General features: G+C 41.0%; 1 long non-coding RNA gene across 5 annotated transcripts; it reads right to left on the reverse strand.

Annotated features, from left to right (window-relative positions):
* Window positions 1-397: 397 nt before the first annotated feature.
* Window positions 398-21285, reverse strand: LOC146763369 (uncharacterized). Of its 5 annotated transcripts, none has more exons than XR_014951881.1 (4): window positions 19404-21285; window positions 3723-3803; window positions 1582-1711; window positions 398-724 (listed from the first exon to the last, which is right to left on the reverse strand). It is a non-coding gene; the product is annotated as an uncharacterized LOC146763369 (long non-coding RNA). The 5 variants fall into 5 exon arrangements; XR_014951880.1 differs by lacking the exon at window positions 19404-21285 and adding an exon at window positions 16549-18018; XR_014951878.1 differs by lacking the exon at window positions 19404-21285 and adding an exon at window positions 6411-13380 and having other exon boundaries at window positions 398-1409; window positions 1582-1714.
* Window positions 21286-22072: the final 787 nt, after the last annotated feature.

Below are 22072 nucleotides of genomic sequence, written 5' to 3' on the forward strand. Positions count from 1 at the left end.
AAAAATAAGATTATTAAAAGTACTATTGGTATATTTGGTTTTGTCACCTCACTGACTGCTGTTATCCTCATACTGCACTGTCTTCTACCACCCATCTAGTATTTCTAATATTCTGATATTACCAAATGTCCAGTCTTATGATTTTGCCTGTGTCTTAGGTCTCATTTCTGGCTTTTTGGGTTTCTTTTCCTACATTTTTATCTTGAAGAGGGGAGGGCAATGGTAAGTGTGAACAAAACAAAAAAAAAGGTTAAGTAGCAAGATCTATAAAACAGGTGTGCTATAAATGGGCTACCCCACAAGAACTGACTCTTATACAAATACTAGATGTTATTTTCCTTCCAGTCTGATTAACAGAAGACTGGAGGAAAACAAACCAAACAAACATCAGCAAAAGTGCTTTACTGAATCCCTTTATTGACTTCTGTGCATATATATATTATAAAGGTGGGGTACATTACCAACAGCAGCAACAATTAAAGTACAGGTAAGTTTAGATCCAAGAAATACTCTAGAAATATTTGCTATACAGATTCCTCCTACTCAGGATCTGCAAATCCTCTGCAGCCTGCCACAAAGAAGTTATAATGGATAAGATCCAGAAATAATATAAAACCAGACAATAAGGTCATAATTACAAACAAATGCATTTGAACTTCAGGTGCCTCAGTTCCAGTGGAGGACTTCATTTTAACTGAAGCTATGACATGTGGGGGGAAGAAACCTAAACAAACAAATACAAAAATCAATTACTGCCCCAAGACAGAAACAATATATTGTGAGATGCTCTTCTGGACAAGTGGAACAGAATAATTTAATTCAAGCCAATGACAAAATGAAACTGAGATCTCTACTAACTACATTTAGTTTCTTCAATATCCCTTTCTTCAATATCCTTCTCATACAAATCCAACTAAAGGCTGTCAGAAGAAGAAAAATCAAGTCCAAGCCCAGGCTTTATAAAAAAGCTCAGTGCAACCTTTCACATTCCCAGTTTTGTCTGTGAGTTTTTGTACTTGCATATAATCCAAAAGTTTATCTGTGCTGCACATCAGTGCAGAATCAAGTCAGATGTGAATTAAAAGTAGGTCTCCACCTGGTCATTTTTGTTGTCTAAACAAGGCCCAAATCCACCTTTTGGTGCAGGAGCTTGAGCCCATGTCTTGATACATATACTGATATAGTTGGATGATTACTGGTATTACAGGATTAAGAAAATTCCAAATAAAATGAATATGTCTTGTCCATATATGGAGAGGTCAGAGGTTTAACAGAGATCTGGGATGACATAACTGGAGAGTGATCAGTCTGATGGCATGTCGCCATTTTGTCTCTTCAGCCAAAATAATGTAAAATAAAACAAGCACTATGTCCCGTTCCACTGAAGAATCAGAACCTTCCTGTGCTGACTGGAAATAAAAGAGACAAAAGCTGCTAGAATTAGAGAACCTCACTGAAGCTCAACCTGCTGTGAGCGTTACTGTGACTGCCTAAAAACCCCAGCCTTTGATTTGGGAGCTTCCTTGCGCCCTGAGTGGCAAGGCATGGCATGGGAGTCCAGCAGGGCTGGGAAGGGCTTACCCGGAGGGGCAGCAGGGTCAGCGGTTGTAGCATTTCACCGCCAGCAGGATGACTGTGAGGAGCAGAACCGCAGCACAGAACAGCAGGGTGAGCACAATGTAGCACCAAGGGGACTTCTCTGAGAAGGTCACTGCCAAAGGGACAAGGGACAGGGGTGTCACCACAGGCAGAAGCAAGGCAACTTTTCTTCTGAACTATGGAGTATGAAAAACCATTGTCCCTCCTGCACCTGTGTGTATATATGTGAAAAATGCCAATCACTTGGTTTTTAAAATTTTAAAAGTTTAATAATAATAAAATGGTTATAAAAATAATAACGCAATTAGAATAATAAAATTTAGAGTTAGGACAATTACAATACAATAAAAAGCAAAGAATTACAGACGTCCGGATGCTCTCGGACACTAAGTCATGAAAAGCATCCCTTGTGAATAAAGGAATCACCCTTAAAACAATACACTTGTTACATATTCATATATCCTTTATGATTATGCATACGTTCTATTCTAAACAAGAAACTCTGTCTGTTGCAGGTCAACTGTTTCCTTTAATCCCCTGGTGTCTTTGAGTCTGAGCAAGGCCTGAAGAAATTAGTTTCTTCTGATAAGAAGCCATAAATTCCTCTCCTTTGGAAGATTTAGGTGTTCCTCAAAGCGAGTATCTCATCCCTAAAAAAAAAAATCTTCCCCCACATACCTAGTCTCTATTTTAACATTATGTTGTAACCTAAAACTACACTTAACACAATACGTAAGAGAATTAATACAGCATAACTTTCTAACGTTACACATATAATATTAATTGTAACATTTGCGAAAAACCAATAATAAATATGCATTTTTCACATATATATATGTGTGTGTATGTGTGTGTGTAGGTTTATATGCATACAAACCTGTGTGTAACTATTAAAAATCACACTTTCAGGGTCAGAAGAAACCTTTTCCTGGCCGTTCCTAAATTTAATCATCACAACTGTCAAGAAGAAGCCTAAAAATACAACCTCTTGCCTTTGGTGGCAGAGCACAGCTTTGCCAGAATTTTGCCACGTGCACACACAGCACTGCCAGTGCTGCCCCATCTGGAACTTGCCCTGCCTTTTCCTTGGAAAATGGCCTGCAGTGGTTGTGCTAGCCTGTGTTAATTGTCTGAGTTAATTGCACAACCGAAGACCCACAGGGAAAGCTTGAAGGTCCTATTCAGGCTTTAAAATACCTAGACAGTGTAGCCAGAATCAGAGAAAGGACTGGAGGAATTGAGGACTGGGATATAAAAAGGAGACAAAAAGCAGAAGGTCAGTGGCCCTGTATCAAAATTGCATTTCTGACAACTTTCCATGCTGTATTCCAAGCATGGATCCACTGGGATAGAATCACAGGGCATTTCAGTGAAGCCAGTAAATTAGTTTTGTCTCTGTAACAGGGTCTCCACCTGGCCCACTCCCTTGTCTGCCCGACTGCCACTTTTACTCAGAAAAAACATCTGAAGCTTTCAGTTTCTTTTTCCTTGTTGTGAGGCCAAATTAAACCCCAGTGGAAATGTTTTTTTGCACTAGCATTTCCCACAGCTAACATTTGTTCCATATATATATTAATTGCTTTTATGCATCATAATGCAATATTCTCTTCTTCATTTTCACCTCATACCCAAGAGTCAAAATTCATATCCAATCTATTATTTCACTTTGCAAAACAAAATTTTCTTTCAGGGCTGGTTGCACGGCTTGAGACAGTTTAAAGTATCTTAAAATTTTAACTTAAGAAAATACACACAATTTTTCTGGAATTGTCAAAAAGCTGTTCAGAATTTTTGCTTTTTGACTATTACTTCTCAAAAGTATCTCAGTTTTGCTTTAAATACTATTGTTGGCCTGTTCATTCATCCAAAATTCATTCGGAAGAGAAAAGCAACACATGGAAATTGTTCCTAAAATGAACAGAAAAGTTTTCAAGTGCCTCCAGTGCAAAATGAATTTTAAGCATGTTCTAAGCATCCTTCAGGAGTGGGGAGCAGGAAAAAATGGATTGAAATCACCTGCAGCAAGGAGAGAAAGTGACTCTCTCCCATACTCTGGAAAAATATGATGTTTGGCTGCTGAGATATAATGAGAAAATGTGAAGTGTCCTGTGGTGTTGCCATACCTGAATGTGTAATTTTGGGTGTGCTGTCAGGTGTGTCAGATCTCCATTTCATATTCACCTCAGCATAGGTGACTGGATCACCTGGAGGGACAAAAAGGGCTGAAAGTACAAGAAGAGTTCCTGCAACAGTGATTCTTCAGTGCAGTATTCCAAATAAATAAATAAATACATAAATAATATTAATTAATTAAATTTTAGACAATTTTACAAACCTTTCTAGGTGACTCTCAGTTACCATACACTAAATTACTCTATTATGAATTCTATTTTTTCGTTGTTATTCCATATCTTACACACTCATTTATATATTCTGTCAATCTTTAAGCAGAAATTAATCACTGGCAACTTTTCTTGGCTAATTTTTTTTTTTTCCGTTTACTTCTTAATAAACCACAAGTAGGGCTGTGACATTCATGGTCACAACCATTATAAAAATTACCACATCCTGTGTTACAAATTTTTTGCAACCAACACAGAGTATAAGAAGTGATGTCAGGGTCAGCTTCCCCAAAGTGACACGCTGGGATGTGTCACTGACCCCGGCAGTTTTTGGTAGGCGTGACAGCAGAAGGAAGGAAGGAAGGAAGGAGCTGTATTTTTATATCAACTGCAACACACCACAACCTCCAGGGTTGCTGCTTTGCATGTTTTGCCTCATTCCCCAGGAGCTACATTCAAAAAATTTGCTCACTGACAGTGCATGAAATAAGATTTCTTTTTTTTGCCTGAAGAAAAGCAACCTCCTAAAGGTGCCAGAGCTCCTGAGATCAACCTTAGATTTACAAAAAATATCAAATCCAACCCATTTTCAGAACTAAGCATCTTTCACAGGCAACAGCAGAGTGGTCAGAACAATTTAACAGCATCTGGCAGAAGATGAGGGATCAGTTTCCTGTACTTGTGCTCTCAAGTACAAAAGTGATGGAACATGAAAAGAAATTGAAGATTGTAGGAATGTATAAATATGATTTTATAACTATAGGAACATGAAAAAATATTAGTTATATAAATAGGTGATTTTTTTTCTGCTATATCTCACTAGTAGGACACACTGGTGCTGTTAATAGGTGCCAAACTCAAGATGGATTTAAAGTATTTCTTTGTGCAAGATATTAAATCAACCTGTGGAAATTCTTGCTTTAGGATGCTATTTAAGTAAAGCATTTATTGGGACACCAACAGGGATGCAAGATTCACAGAAGTGACAAGAATATAGATATTGCATTTAAAAATATTTTTTAAAACTATTATGACAGGCTAGACACCGTACTGGCATACTCTAAAACATAAGGAAAGCATTTTGTGTGAAATTCGGTTACATAATTAGCCTCATGTTTGGTCACTAGAATTTTTTAGATTCTGAATTTCCAAGCACTTTATATTGGCAAATTTCAGAAGTATGATCTTGGCTTAGGAGGCTCTCAGTTAATAATTTATACAGCAGTTTTTAAGCATGATTCACTGAAGTGAATTAAAAGCTGTGTGAAAGCACTTAAAACTATAACATATATCTGGAAATTCAAGGGACAGTTGGGGGAAAAAATAAAAAGAGATGGAACAAACTTTTACGCTCTCCAAGTTTGAGACATTTTCACAGTGAGTTGTCCTGGGCATGAGGGCGCATCTCCAATAAATCCTTAGGGAACAGTTCTACACTGGAGTTCCGAGGATTGTCCTGGCAGTGCAGCTCTTCTGCAGAGAGCTGGTCATGCAATTTAAGGGGCAAGCTGAGTTAACAATAGAAGACAAGGATTTCACACTTGTACAGGTGCTTTTCATACTCTGTTCCAATGAGTGAATACACATATTTAATTTTTAAGAATAAATATTGCTTTACTGGCATACTCAGGACATATTTTTCTTACCTATTGGAACCACTGAATATTATAATTTAAAATAAATTTTCAATGCTCAATTGTCTTACAACAAGAAAAGAGCTATTTTTTTATCAGAATTGAAAAAGTAAAATTTGATACTTTTCTTTAAAAGCCATGAATTATTTCCTACCCAAATCCTTTAATGGCCATATTTTTTGAAAATAATTTTTTTAAGCAATGCAGTTTTAGAGGCGAAGGCATCAGTAGGTTATACACAAATTGCAGTACTAACAGTTTTCAAAACTAGAGAAAGTTCTGTTAAATCTTGACTTGTATTTTTCTCAGCACGGAATGTTTCGAAGAGAGAGAGACAAAGAGAGAGAGAGAAAGAAAGAAAAAAGAAAGAGAAGGAAAAATATAGAAATAGACCTATCAGTTCAGAATTTAAAAATATTTCTGGTGTCTAAGAAACTCAATCAAATTAAAATACAAAATGTAAGTGGACTGCAGGAGAGAAAAGTCTATCCAGTGACCTTTAGTTGTCAATGATTTTCCAATAATCTCTCTAAAGATCTTCAATGTCTGAACATTAATGTGTTTAAGACTCATTTCAGTCATCTTACTGAAAGCCAGAATGGGATTTTAAAGGTCAATCTTCACTTTTGCTAGAATTCAGCATTCATTCTATCAATAAACATGAATCTGCCACACAAGTAGATACATATAATAAACAGAGTTGGGTATTAATAGTTTTAAAAGGCTTTCCACATGACTTCAGCTGCTTGTGAACAATTTAAGAAAGAGTGAAAGTTTTAAGAATGCATCAGTGAGCAAAGAAAATAAGTAATATTAAAATGAACATTTTTTTTACCTGTATCTGAAGCTTCTGAAATAAAATTCACTCTTTCCTTGGGTGACACCACGGCGTAGAGCACCTCACTTGCCATTTTGAAAAGTTGCTTTCAGCTCTCAGGTCTGGTATCAAAATGGACTTGCTCAAGAAAACACAACCCTATTTCTGATCTCCTCCCATCACACCACATTAGGTCAAAGTAAGTGTTTAGAGGTCTGCAGAACGGAAGGAAACCAGTACCTTTCTTTTCCAAATATAAATTCTCACCTTGTAGCTTTTGATAAACCGTTCTTCATTCTTACTCCCTTACCTTGGTGTGTGTTCCATTAAAAACTGAGATTTTGATCAATTTTCTCATAAACTGTGACTTTCAGCCCACACATAATTTTTATTTAGAACCTGAGCTGGCAGCATGCTGAGTGTGTTCATAGTCTCCTCAAACCAACTGGACATTCAAAATTGTTTCAACAGAAAACTCAGTTCATGATTATTAGATTGCTTTGGTTTGTGATTATCAGATCACTTCCTCCTAAATTTCCATCGTTCAGGGCTGAAACCAGAACACAATGATATAGGGAGGAACAGAAAGAATATCTGATATTGCTGAAAAAAAAAACAAAAAACAAAACTAAATACTTATGAAATAATGTTTTTCTGTTTTTTAAAAAAATATTTCATACAGAATAAAATTATTTTTTAAAAGCTGGGTTTAAAAATGTTTCTGTAAGGCCCACTTCCTTATTTTAGCTGGATTTTCCTCTCCATAGAAATTTCTAATTTTGGTGGGTTTTTTTTCTAAATTTTTGGAGTTTTTGGTAACTTAGAATGAGACCAAAGCTTTGAATTCTTCTCACAGAGGAACTTCCGCTCTTCAACCAGCTAATCCTCATATTACCATGTGCTAATTCTCATATCCCTGGGGCACTACCAAGCTCGGAATTAAACTAGGGCTGAGTCTGACCTATGCTTCCTTCGCATGTTGATTTTCAAATTTTCTCAACAAAGGCAAAAAACGTGGTTCTTTGGAGTTATGGCGTCAAGTCAAGGAGTGCAATATTTTGCCCTTTTGGGGCCAACCATAGAAGAAGGATGAACTTTGGCATTTTCAGGTTATATCACTGATATGTTTTGAGAATGGGCCTTCACTATCCTGGTTAGTAAAAGGTTCTGCATTAATCACTGAATGCTTTGGATTAGAATAGACTTTAGAGACAATGTTGTCCCAACCCCTCTGCCACAGGCAGGGACCCCTTCCACCAGACCAAGTGTCTTCAAATCCCATCCAACCTGGCCGTGAGGGATGGGGCAGCCACAGCTTCTCTGGGCAACCTGTGCCAGGGCCTCACTATGCTCCCAGGGAACAATTTCTTCCTCATATTCTCTAAACCTTCTCTTGGCACTTTGGAGCCATTCCCCCTTGTCCTGTCACTCCAGACCCTGTCAAGAGCCTCTCACCATCTTCCCTCTGGGCTCCCTTCAGGCACTGCAAGGCCACAGTGAGGTCACCCCAAAACTTCTCCTGAACAATCCCAGTTCCCTCAGCCTTTGCTCCCAGCAGAGTTGCTCCATCCCTCTGCTCCCCTTGGTGTCCCTTCTCTGGCCTGGCTCCAGCAGCTCCCTGTCCTTCCTGTGCTGGGATCCCAGGGCTGGATGCAGCCCTGCAGGGGGGTCTCAGCAGAGCTGTGGTCATTGTCTTTTATTTAAGTGGTCCAAGTCACCACATAGAAGGTAGCAAGTCCCACCTTGGACTGTATCCATGAAAGATACATGGCTAAAGCTTAAAAGGCAGAATTGTGAGTATTTTTGCTTTTTAAGAAAAATATTAATTACACCAAAAATCTACAAATACACAGAACTGCATCTTAACCCATCAACAGTGATGGCACAGAGGTATACTACCAAAAAAATCTAAGGTAAAGGTAAAAACACCTTATTCCTACAGGCTATTATGGATAGTGATCCAAATTCTGCACTCACTATTCTCTGGATAGGAGGGAAAGATGTTAATTTAAAGCCTGTTAGACAATTATTTTAACTTACATTTCTTGAACACTTATATGTGGTCCAGAAGATAATGTGATTTAGAACCTTATAAAAACATTAAGTTGGCTGGGGTGGGGGGTGGGGAGGGGTGGGTCTCTTCAGAGTGGAGAAGAACCACAATGTCCTCTTCTGTCATGGAAAGGGGGACAGCCAAGGGAGAAAGTGATACTCTACCATATACTAGGAAAGCTGCTAAAATACAATGAGAAAATGTGAAGTGTCCCAGAGTGCTGCAGTACCTGACTGACCTTTCAGGAGGAAGTGGGAGGACTGTGGAGGTACCAGCTGGGAAGCAGAAGTTTGTAAATAGCTGAGACTTAGGTGTCTAAGTGGGGGAGCAGAAAATTACAGGGTTAAAAGCTTTCCTGTCCAAGGCAGCATGGAATCAATCCAAGGATGATTTGGGTTGGAAGAGCCCTTCAAGACCACCTAATTGCAACCCCAACATCATTCCCCTTCTCATTGCAGCATCTTGCCCTTCCCTTAACAGGCAGGTGATGGTTCAATAGAAAAAGGCATTTTTCTGCTTGAGATTGCAGCCAAGTTGTTCTGAGGAAGATTCTTTAAAGATGCAACATAAATTACCAACTGTGTTAGTACTTAGGCACTAAACTGTCCTCAGTGTCAGTAATGCAAAGCCAGACTAAATTTATTTTATACATCAAGATGTACGTATTGTTAGAAGGCTATTCAGGAATTTGGAAGGAGTTTTTTTCTCCTCCTCCATTAATCATTTGCATTTGAATCACGCAAAATAGTCACTAGATGTCTCTATTTCACCATAAAATGTATCAGAATTTCTATTCCGTTTAAACTGATAGAAATATGAAGTACTTATGTAGCCTTTTTTCCCAGAAGTTTGAGTTATACAACACTGACCTGATTGATTCCTGGAGTTCGGCAGATAAAACTGCTCTTTTCCAGCACCTAAAGCTCTGCTACAGCTCCCAGTTAAAGGAAATCCTCTGGCTTAGGTCAAAAAACCTCAGCATTTTCCCTCCCAAAATAGATAATTGCAGGTTGTTATTCCTGCACTGGGCAGAGTAGGAAGGGGAAAACCTTTCTTTACTTCATGGTTTTGAACTCTTCGCTATGGAGAATAAATTCATATCCAAAACAAGCACATTTATGGATATAAATATCCATGGATTTAGGCCACTGTTTCACTTTAAGTTTTCAGCTTTTGAGTATAAACTGAGGAGCTGACTAAAGCTGAACAAGCAGCATAAAAGCAACTGAGAATAGTATTTTAAAAATTTCTTATTTTTTCCTTTTAAGTGATCTGTATGAGTTAGCAGACGCAAGCTTAGTATCCCTGGATAATAAATCTGCTATTTTCAGGAGGGTGGAGGCCTTCCCATCTGATAATTCACCAACTTTTCCCTTATATGTTTTCCTAGGGATATAGAAAAAGTACTTCAAGAGTATTGAATGCTATACCTTCAAGATTTCCTCTGAGTAACCTTATTTCAAATATTTGAAGAACTTCCTGAGTCTGAGCAGATCAATCTACAATGCATATCATAAATAATAACAACAAGGATGTGATGCCTTCTGCCAAAAAGTAGTGCAGTATTTTATGCACAATGTTCAAAAGGCCTTGATAGTAAAGATTTTATGATGCATTAAGATAAACTCAATCATTGTGAAATCCTACTGGAAGCATTGACACTTCAGGCATATCGCCTGTAAAAATAGTAGATAGATTAGTATTAGTGGATAGATTAGTAGTAGTGGATAGATTACCTGGAATTTTTAATACTGCATGAAACATATTTTTGCAGGAAACATCATAGCAGTTTGTTTTTATTATTATTCCAGATGTGCCAGTTTGAATATGGGCTTAAAAAGCTAAACTACTGAATTCTGTCCATTCTTTGCACAGCTGACCTAAACTGTTGCTTACAAGTTTATTTTTTTTATTACATAATTCCATGATTTTAAACTAATATTATTTGTATATTAAGGAATGAAAATATAAATAAATTGTAATTCTGCAATTAATTAAGTCCCATATTTTTTCTGTTTCAATTGATTAAAGCCTGGCTGGCTCCAATAACTCACAGGAGATCACTCAGATGAGGATGGTGAGTGTTCCACTAGTGACAAGATGCACTGGAGATGGATCTGCTGACAAAGTCCTGAAGGTCCCACTGATGCCAGCTTCACACCCAGGAATTTTCAGTCAACTGCCCTAAGGTTATCCCTGCTTTACTCTGGTGCAGCTGAAACCAGAGGTCTGCATGTGGTTTATGACTTATGTAAATAATTAATTTTGATGCAAACAGAACTCTAAGAGGAATGCAGTGAGTCTCAAACTTACAATGTGGAAATCTCCCTCCCTGAGTTCCTGGGAAGAGGCTCTTTGAGACAGGAGGGGTTGTAGGGCAGTTTGGGGCTTTCAGCTGTTGCACCTTGGATGTTCCCTCTGGGATTCTGAGACAAAAAACCAGTCAAAAACTATCTTGAATAAACTGCACTTAAGTACAACTACAGATTTTGGTTTGTGTTTGTCAGGGCCAAACTGAGCTATTTTCTGTTACAAAAGACCTCCCCCAGGCTGGCATTTCTCAGGGATCATTTTTATTGTTACAAGAAAGGTTTCATTTGATCTCAGCAGCTTTCAGGCAGCACGAGCAGCTGTTTGGGCATCAGTGATATTTGCACACACTGTTCTTCTGCTTGAAACTGTTGTTCAGGACCAAGTGCTGAGGACACAGAATACTGTGCACAGAAAGCTACAAGGGGAGGGAATTATGCAAGAGTGACAGATACAGCAGCAGCGACACCTTCACACAAGCCCATGTTAAATATCAAGCATTTCAATAACTGAAGTGTTTCTAAAGGGAGATGGGAAGGTCTAAGTGCCTGACCATGCATGATTCCTTGAAGTCCAGCAGAATTGTCATTTTGCTTATAAGTTGCATAAGAGCTCATCAAACATATCCCTCTCTTTCAAACACCCCATTTCAGCTGTTTTCCAACCCTCCAAGGTAAACCTAAAAAATAGAACACACTCCTCAGAGATGTCAATCTCAAAGCCCACAATCATTCAAATTAAGTCTTTAGTTGCCAGTTATTCCTATTCAGAGGTTGTTGGACATAATCCTGTTCCTGCTGGCACTAAAACTCTCTAGAAGCTTGGTTATAGGGATCTACTGTGTCCAAAAGTTTTAGGGTGCAGAAACTGTAGTGACTGCAGTGTCCAGCAGTGCTGCCCACAACCTCTGAGGTTTGTGTGTTCTCAAACCCAAAAAGGTGACCAGGCAGGTGTCCAGGATTCCCAGCCCCTCTCACTCACAGAGGTGAAGGAAGGGAAGGTGGTGAAGTAGAAGCTTCTCATGGGTATCCCCACAGCAGCCAGGCAGCTGGGCTGCCCCATGGCAGGACACACTGATGTGCTGCTGGGGCAGGGCTCTGACAAAAGTAGCAGCAGCAGCTATTTCTCCCCTGTGTCAGGGTTTTGGCACCCACAGAGACCTTCATTCCTTCCCTTGTTAACCCCAACACTCCTGAGGGCTCCTGGAGGGTCCTCTGGCAATCTTGTGGGAGAGGAGGACAAGCAGCATTTAGTGTCAAACATGTGAGAACTGTGTCTGAGGTCTCACATTCCAACTTCCTATCCCATTTATAAGGATTCCTCCTGCAAAAAGGAGAGCACCAACTGGACATAAATGGCAAGTTAAAGAACTTGTGCTGACTGGCACAGAAGGTGCTGCAAATGGAAAGTCCGAGCACAGAGAAGAGGGGGGGTATTTGTCAAGACTCAAGACTTTTAGCTCCACTCTCAAGGCTTTGTTAGTGTTCAGAAACACACATAATCATGGGATATGATTATATGCAGGTGCTTTTATTAAGAGCTCTGGGAATCAGGGGTACAGACCCAAATCTGACTCCAAGATGGCTTTCGAGCTGAACGTATTTTATATTCTATCATTACATGACTCACATATTAATTATTAAACTTATATTGTCCTATTGTATACATTGACATGAGTTTCTCATGATCTTTCTTAGGTCGTTGACCACAGTTTCTCGTGATTATTCTTATGATTAAACAGTAATTATATTTAATTACTAAACAATCATCACATCTAACAATTACATCAATTATCATGTACTAACTACACAGTGCAGTTCTAGCAAGTACGAGTTCTCCATGTGCTTAGGATGTTGATTTTTCCAGGGCCTACTAAGCTTATTTTTCCTTTTAACCCTTTATCCCCATGATTTTAAAATTCTTTTACTATCAGCTTCACCTCTGACTTGGTATCAGTGGATCCATCCAGCCTTGATACAGCTGGAAGGCTGTGGATGAGACAGGCAGGGCTCACCTCAGCCCTGGCAAGGAGAGAAGAGAGGCTGCCCATGTGTAGAAGTTACCTCCACTTCCTGCAGCAACCATTTTCATGTTACTCAGAGACTTGAAGGTTGCTGAAAGCACAGTACCATTTTCTGGTGGCTCAAATCAGGTTGTCCAAGAGCTTCTTCACACTCTGTTTGCATTATTTTTCTAAAAATCATCCACAAATAAGAGGTGGCTGCAGAATGGGGACCTATTTCCCAGCAAGAAAGATTTAGAAGGAGATGGTTAGGAAATGAGACTGTGTGCAGCTCTGGGGATCTGCACAGGACAGGGACCTTGTTGGGATGGGTCTGGAGGAGGTCACAGAGATGCTCTGAAAACTGAAGCATCTCTCCCACAAGGACAGGCTGAGACACATGGGGCTGCTCAGCCTGGAGAAGAGAAGGTAAGAAGGTGTAGAGCCCTCAGAGCTGGATACCTTCCAGTGCCTGAAGAAAGCTCTAAGAGACCTGGAGAGGGACAGGACAAGGGGGAATGACTTTAAACTGAAAGGGAATTGACTTAGATTGGATACTAGGAAGAAATTGTTCCCTGTGAGGGTGGGCTGGCACAGGTTGCCCAGAGAAGCTGTGGCTGCCCCATCCCTGGAAGTGTCCAAGGCCAGGTTGGAGGTGGCTCTGAGCAACCTGGGATAGTGGAAGTTGACCCTGCCCATGGCAGGGGGTTGGAACAAGATGATCTTGAAGGTCCCTTCCAAGACAAACCATTCCATGATTCTACAACACAACACATTGCTCCAGGCTGCTCTGCAGAAGGCAAAATTAAGATGGAAGTTGCAGAAGAAATCCAAAGGCAGAGTACAGGATGGAAAAAGAGGGTGCCTGCTTTGTGACCTCAGTGCTACCAGACAAAAAAGGTTTTGAACTTGTGAACATTCACAGCCTGATAAGAGCTCCCATGGGCACTAATAAAGTGAAAGACTTGCAGAATTTAGTTCCTCTTATTTTTGTTCTGACTGTATGAGAGCATCTACATTCTATTAAAGCACCTTTAGTGTCATTTGATCTGTATCATAAAGCTTCTAGGCAGCTTCCTGCTTCTTTAGATGGTGCCAAAGCCACTTACAGGAATTTGAATCTTCATTTAAATGAAACATATTTTGAAGTGGAATTTTGACAAGTGGGGGTTTATTACATGTTGCACTGTAGGGACGTTCACGAAAGTAAATGTTACTCCATGTCAGACTTAAACAGGTTCATTTTATCAACATATCTGAGTGATAATGAACCACTGAGACCTGTTAAACCATGGTTGCTTTCAGGCATGTAAAGAGATATATCAGACATAAAGCCCAAACTTGCAAAAAGTCTTCACCAGTTGTGTGACCAGAGACCCTGAGCTCTTGTGGTTCAGGATTTTCGTAGCATTTTTGTATTTTATGGGCAACATCACCGACCAAACAGAGTATTTAGGAATTGGATGCTTCCTAGCTAGAAGAACAAGATAGGATGTCAAAAGGAACAATGCATTTACACATTGTGCTAACTGTTGCCAATTCAGGATCATCTGCAAACTTACTTAGTACCCCTTCCTGTCGCCAATTCAGGATCATCTGCAAACTTACTTAGTACCCCTTCCTGTCCTGTGTCCAGGTCATTTACAAAGATGTGGAAGAGAGCAGGGCCAAGGATGGAGCCCTGTGGACCCCCCACAGGGTGTGACAGGTTGCCAGCCTGACAGAAATTAGAATTCTCTCATTTTGCTTCCTTTCAACATCTGCCTTTTTGTAGGCTGGCTTTTTGCTGTCCTTGCCTGGTTGCTTATCTCTGTCATGATTCCTGGATCTATCATCTCAGTAAAAGGGGTATGACTACCCTTCTGAAATAAAGGGAAAATCCCAAAGTTTTTGCCTTGCATTCACAACACCACGTTGCCAAGAAAGGATTTGCATTTCTCAGAATTGCTCTTTGTTTATTCAGTTAAAGCATGTGCTGGACTTCACAAAAGAAAAGGAAGTGACAAAAGCATTTCATATATATGTGTGAGTGGTTTTGAAGTTTTCTTTCTGGTGAAATAAAATCTGAAGCATAAAGTGTGCATGAAGTTCCTGTTTGAATAACAAGAAGCAGGATGAAAAACTAAGCCAGTTCTCTGAATGTGCAGAAGAGGAATAAGGTTTGTGATCTCTAAAACCACTGCACATCATCTGCAGGTACAAACCCACTCAGAAAATTCCAGGGGAGCATTATGATTAAATGTAAGCATTCCTGGTTTTTCCTGGATTGCTTTTCCCTTCTGTTGAGACAGTGCTCTGGATTTTCAAGGCTTGGCACTGCCTCTGACCTTCATCCTTGCAATGTTGGTATCAATTTCTGCTGCCAACCTGTGAATAACCTTAAGCTTACACTTGGATGGAGATGAGAGGGGTGTTAACTCTTGTCAGAATAAAAGACTGGTTTTCCTTTCCCTGGGTGGGCTTTCTGCTATCTTTATGTATCATTACATGAAAATATTTTCACTTCTACTCCAACCTTTCAAAAACTAATTTAAGAATGAAAGGGGATTTATTGCAAGTGAAACAAAAGACTAAAATATTTGAACAGCTTATTTAAAAGTCAGGTGCCTGACTTTTAAAACTGGTTTGCTCCTCTTCAGGAGGATAATTCACTCAGGAGTCTACTGTTAATATTCCCATGGACGGTCTCTTGCTACTAATTTTAAGATCTTCTTGAGAGAACCACAGGATCCACTGCCTTTGTTTTACTAGAATTTTACATAGCTTAGCAAAAATATATTTAAAAAAAAAAGTGTAAAGTAATACAGGCTGGTAACATTGACCTTAGCTGGCAGCCAGACACCCATCCAACCTCTTTCTCATTGCTGCTATTCAATAGGACAGGGGAGAAAATAAGATTAAAAAGGCCAAGGGTCATGATTAAAGCAGATAAATCACTTCTCAGTTGCCATCATGCACAAAAAACAGACTTGACTTAGGGGAAGTGAATTACTTTTACAAATTGAAATAGATTTGGACAGTGAGAAATGCAGACAAAAAGATTCAAGCAACACCTTGTCCCTGCTCCTTCTTTTCTCAATTTAGCTGCTTTATTCCTGCCTTCACTCCCCTCCTCACCCAGCACCCCAGAGGTACAGGGGGATGGGGCAATGGGGTCAGTCCATATCAGCTCCTCTCTGCTTCTCCTTCACCCCACACCTCCTCTGCTCCAGGGCTGATCCTCCCTGGACTGCTCTCCCATGATTTATCACCATTAGACACTCTGCTGACACATTAAAGGTGAAGTCAGGAGGTAATCCTGACCCCTCAAAAAAGCTGGTTGAATCTTGCTGAATCTGACAGCAGTCAGAAATCATCGTTAACCATTTCAGAAGCAAAAAAAAAAAAACCAAAACAAAACCAAACCAAAACAAAACAAAAACAAAACAAAAAAAAAAAACCAAACAAAAAAAACCACCACAACTCTCCACTGACCCCTCAATTTCCAGAAAGAAATATTGCAGACAAAGCACTTAAAAGATCACCAAGTATTGTAAATGTAGATGAACCCAATAAGAAGAAATTATGTTGTCTGACTCCAGTTCTCCAGTTCAGAAGGCTGAATGATTTCTTTATTATTACTATAATACATTAATATACCATTTAAAGGAGATATTAAAACTACATACCTACTTTTCTACCTACCATATCTACCTCACAACTCGTGACCCTCTCTGAGAGCCCAGCCCCAGGTGGGTTGGATTGGCCATCAGGCTCAAACAATCCTCACCTGAATCCAGTCAAGCACTCACCCCAGGTAAACAATTCTCCAAACACATTCCACATGGGAAAAACAAGGAGCAGAAATAGAAATTGTTTTCTCTTTCTTCTCTCTGCGCGCCTCTATGAAAAAATCCTTGAGAGAGAAGAATGTGTCTGTTACAACCAAGGTCTTGCTAGAATGCCCAGCCCACTTCACTTTTGTGGAAAAGACCTTGCCTGTGAATTTCCAAATTAACAAATCTTTGCTGTTAAAAAAACCCCAGGCTCATCCTTTTGAAGTGCAGCAGAAACACTGCAAACTGCAAGGTTTCAACAGGGCTCCTTCTGTAGTTCCAGGCCTCACTAGTCTCCATTTAAATAATGGCATTAAGCTGCTCAAATGTACCTAAAGTTCCTCAAGTGGACAGGAACAAAGCAGAACTAAGGATCAATATATTTAATATTTAAATGTCCTTTCCAGCTATTTAGTGAGATATATGCACACTATCTTCTTTTGGTAAAGTAAAAAGCAATTTCCAGCATTTGGAAAAAAACACAGAAGTTAAGACAGCTGATTTTAATGTAAGATTAATGAAACTAAATCCACCAGTCTAGCAGAAGGGGTCTGAGAGGCTCCAATCTGGTGTTTCTTCATTGGAAGAGTGGTTTTGAGGACTAAGAGATGGCACAGGAGAAAAGTGCAGTGTTAGAACCACCTGTTAGGAGAGTCTGGAGTTTGTCAGAGAAGGACAGAGGAAGAGAAAGGGACAGAGAAAGAGTTCACTTGTCTGTGTGATTTACACTGCACAGTTTCTTTCCTAGCCCTGCTGCTGCCTGCCTTCAGTTCAAAGCACAGCAGCCTCCTGCTGCTGCCTTCTTCAGCACACTTAGGATCACACTTAGAGAGCATCTCAGTTTTGGTGGTTTTTAGAGGTTTTGGGGGATTTTCTCTGTGTGTTGTTGTTTGCAGGAACAACATCTAAGGAAAATTTAAGAATAGAAATTAATGCTGTAAGACAGTAACTTACTGTCCCCTAAGTTCTTTTCAACACATTCTGGGGATTTTGTTAAAAGCATCAGGAGCAGTAAGGGACAAAGTACAAAGATTTATGCTGGAAGACTTTCAAGCTTCTCTTGATAAACTGTATTTCTTTTAAGTGTCCCAGAGAAGATCCTCTCAGATCATAAAATCCCAGCCCTCAGAGAACTTAGACATCCAGTTTTCAAACAGTTAATTAGCTCTGATGTTCAGTTCATGAGCAATACCAGATGGACAAATATGTAAGAACAGTTTTTAACAGAAAAGAAATCAAGAGCCAACATCAATTACTCAGCATAGGAGGATAAATTGTGTGCAATGTTATTGATGTGAGTTGTTCCAGTTGATCCATTATTACAATTGCACTGAGAGCTCCTGCAGCGGGGCCAGCGGAGGCTGCCGAGAGGATTCGAGGCCTGGAGCAGCTCTGGCAGGGAAAGGCTGAGGGAGCTGGGGCTGTGCAGCTGGAGAGGAGCCCCAGGTGAGAGGAGCCCTCAGCCCTGGGTGTCCCTGGCTGCAGGGAGGGCTCCGAGCAGGGCCCAGGCTCTGCTCTGGGGCCCAGCAATGGCACCAGAGCCACGGGCAGGGACTGAGCCCAGGAGGCTCCACCTGGGCAGGAGGCACAGCTTCTGTCCTGGGCAGGGACCCAGCCCTGAACAGAGACCACAGAGACTGTGGAGTTTCCTCACAGGATATTCCAGTCTGGACACAATCCTGTGCCTTAGGATTGCCCTGCTTGAGTGAGGGAGTGGGACCAGATGATTCTCTGTGGTCCCTTTCAGCCTGACCCATCCTGGGATTCTTTACTGAAACCTCTCAGTGGTGATATAAATTTAGGATTGAAAAGGATTTCTTGTTCTTCTGTACTGCTCTTCTCTCTAGCTCCTTGTCTTTCCATATTCAAGATCCACATAGCACTGGGCACTCCTGTTAGCGCCCTGCTTCCCCCTTGGCTTCCTACTCCAGTTCCACTGCTGCAGTTCACTGGGAGCAAATATTACATGCTGGACTGATTCAAGTGTGTTAATTCCATCCAAGTAATACATGATCTTACTGCTCACTTGGACTCTTTTTTGCTCAAGCTGGATTCTTATACCTCAGACTTCTCTTAAATGCAAGCATCACAATTTAGGGGCTGTATCATCTGCATTGTTATATTAACCTGTTCTGAGGCCAATGTGATAAGAGTTTTTGAATCTTGAAATTAGCAAGAAAAATTCATTCATAGTTGCATTTCTACCTCCTGGGGAAAAATTTAAAGTTGTCATATACTTATAAAGAAATAAGGCTAGAGAGCACTGGAAGTTTTGTGGAAGGAAGTGTTCTTTGTTCTTAATTCCTGCTATTCAGTATTAATTTCAATAACTTCTGGAAGAATTGTAAGCTGTGTGTGCTTACAAGCACCATTTGTCCATTCAATCTACAGAATTTATAGATTGTCCTGCTTTTACAACAGCTTTGCTTCCAATTTCACAAGCATACAGAAATTTTTTACCCAAAAGCACTTTCACATGAAATAAATGCATTAACAGCTAAGGGATTTCTAACTCTACATGGGAATGTATTTCCAGAAAGAGCTCTGGAATACATGCAAAGAAGGGAACTGATGAATCTGGATCCAGGTTTTACAATTTTTGAAGCAACAACCCACAAATGCATGAGGTATCAGCAATCAGCCTGGCCTGCTGCCATGGTTAACCCCATCAGCATCTCAGCCCCACAGAAACACTCTATCCCTCACACCTGGGGGATGGGAGGAGAAGCAGAAAAGTAAAAGTGAGAAAGCTTTTGGGCTGAGATAACACTCTAATAGATAAAGCAAAAGCTGCACACTTAAGGAAAAACCAAAAGAAGGATTTAACTCACAGCTTCCCAGGGACAGGGCTCCATCACACATAACTGTGACTTGGGCAACACCAGCACTCAAAACATCCCCCCTGCTCCTCTTTCCCCAGCTTTAAATACTGATCATGATGCCATGTGGGAAATCCCTTTGGTCAACTGGGGTCAGCTGTCCCAGCTGTGTCCCCTCCCAGCTCCTGTGCAGCCCACTGGCTGCTGGGGTGGGGTGAGAAGCAGAAAAGATGCTGTGTAACCAGTGCTCAGCAATAGCTAAAACACCCCTGAGTTACTGAAAGCTGCTCTCCACACTGCTCCCAGCACAAATCCATGGTGAGGAATCCATGGTGGTGAATTAAATTAGCTCTGTCCCAGCCCAAACCAGCACAGCTTCAGAAAAGGGTGTTGTGCTGAGGGCCAAAAGTGCTCAGCAGCTTTCTAGCCCCTGCCCCATACCTGCTGATGGGCTCAGGCAAGTCCTTCTATTTTTGCTCTTCCAACTGCAGCCTGGAATTGATGCCCTTCTTTGCTAAGTGCTCTCAAACCCACAGGTGAAGTGATACCCAAACCCAGAATTTTTCAGCCATGAGGGTAAGAGACAGGAGCTCTACTAGGCCTGAAGCAAGGCAGGCCATGTCTGTATGGCAGAATAGAGCACAGCAGGGAAGGACTAACAAAATAGATCAATAAATTTCAGCCTGTGAGTTTAAAAGTTTAAATGAGATCTTTCTTCCTGCTGCAGTGTGGGATAACCATGCACAGACATTCCTTTATGGCAATATTTGTCTTTGTTTCAGCCCTAGCTCTGATCATGCCTTCTGGGTGCTGCTTTTGAACCTCATCGTACAAACAGGCTCTGCTGTGACACAGCAGAGGCTTAGAATTGAAACCTAAACTGGACATTTACACATGGGACTCCCTCAGTTTAGCCTGGAAGCCTCTGTGTTGCAGCTCAGCCTTTGGGAACTGGATTTTATTATCAGACCAGCAGTTCAAAGTCTTTCAAACGTGCATTACGAGGCAGCTGGAGCCCTGGGCTGAGCTGCCTGTGCTGTGGCAAGAGGGGCTGAATTCTGCTTTGCTGGATTCTGCTTTGCAGCCCACGTCACTGTTTTCAGTCTGCCTTTGCCTCCACACGCAGTGAGGGTGATGCTGTCACACCCACAAGAAGAGGTGGCATCTGCAGTCGTCACCACGTTAGTTCTGTGCATAGCTGGAGCTGGCAACTGTGTGCTGCCACCAGAACATCACTCTGTGACATTGCTCAGGCTTGGCAGTTGGGAAGGGGGAGTCTGTGTGCACCCAGGAGCACATCAGGATGGGGAATGACATGAGCTCGCATCCCTTTGCCTACTCCCACAGAGCCCCTGAAGCTCCAGCCCGTCAAGCTCTACATGATGTGCAGAGAAATCCTACACAAAAATCCCACCAGCTTTCCTTGCAGGTACTGCAAGAGAGTCTGGACCCTCAGATATCTCCATGTTCTGCCAGAAAGTCTGAAAATTCAAGGCTAAAGCACCACTCCCCCCTCCCCAGACATATGGATGTTTGATACACAGCCCCTGGTATTTTAGGGGCCTCCCAGGGTTCTGTAAGATCTGCATATTAATCCAGATTCATTTCCTGGGAGGAAAAAAGGCACCGAGGCAAGGCTCTACCTGGAGAACCCAAAAGACACAAGGTGAGGGTGAATCATGCAATAAATTAAACTTAACCCAGATTACAGCTTGTGAAGAGGCAGCTGAGGGAGCTGGGGGAGCTCAGCCTGGAGGAAAAGAGGCTCAGGAGGGACCTTCTGACTCTGCACACGTCCCTGACAGGAGGAGCAGCCAGGGAATGTCAGGCTCTGCTCCCAGGGAACAAGGGACAGGATGAAAGGGAACAGCCTCAAGACTGCACATGGTTACCTCTGGTTTAGGAGGAAATCATGTGAGAAAAGACTGCTGAAGTGTGTGTGCAGCGATGGAAAGAGACTGAGAATTCAAACAACCCACCTTCTGACTCTCCTTTATGGACTAAAGTTTCAGAAAAAAACCCAAATAAGGCAATTTGGTTTGGTTCAAGTTGGGTTTTCATTACCTTTTTTTTCCATTTCGGAGCCTAACTATCCTGCTGTAAAGAATGCTGAGAAGTTCAGGGGGAAACTGATTCAGAGGACAAAGTTCTGTTTCATGTGAGGCCTGGCGGTGTGGCTGCTATGTAGGTGTCTGTGAAACAAACCTTATCAGGCTGCAGCTCACGGTATCGATTTATTGTCTAGTATCAGATAATAAACCCATCATGATTTACATTGCTTATAAATCATACTCAGGCAGCACTTCTGACTAATCTGTTCCATGACTATCAAAGACTCTTCTTCCCCCCACCCCACCCAACACCTTTTTGTTTGTGCACTTAACACCATTACTAGTGTTTAACATCGCAAGGGAAAAATCAGTAATAGAAGGTTACAGCCCCGAGCTTTGGTTTTTTCAGGTCCCTTTGAATGTAACAAACCCCTGTAAACAGCCTGTACAAACGTTATTTTCAACAGACACAGGTAGGTTTTCAGACCTTTTCTGTGTTGAACTTGGAGGGAATTTTCTAAGTGGGAATAAGGTACAAAACCAAGAGCAGGATGTCATGCACAGGGCTCCATTTCTGAGTGTTTAAATGTATTTTTAGGTTTTAGAAGGTGTCCATGTTTGAATTAAAAT

This window comes from Lonchura striata, chromosome 1A (genome assembly GCF_050655825.1).
Source record: "Lonchura striata isolate lonStrDom1 chromosome 1A, ASM5065582v1, whole genome shotgun sequence".
Classification (NCBI taxonomy): domain Eukaryota; kingdom Metazoa; phylum Chordata; class Aves; order Passeriformes; family Estrildidae; genus Lonchura; species Lonchura striata.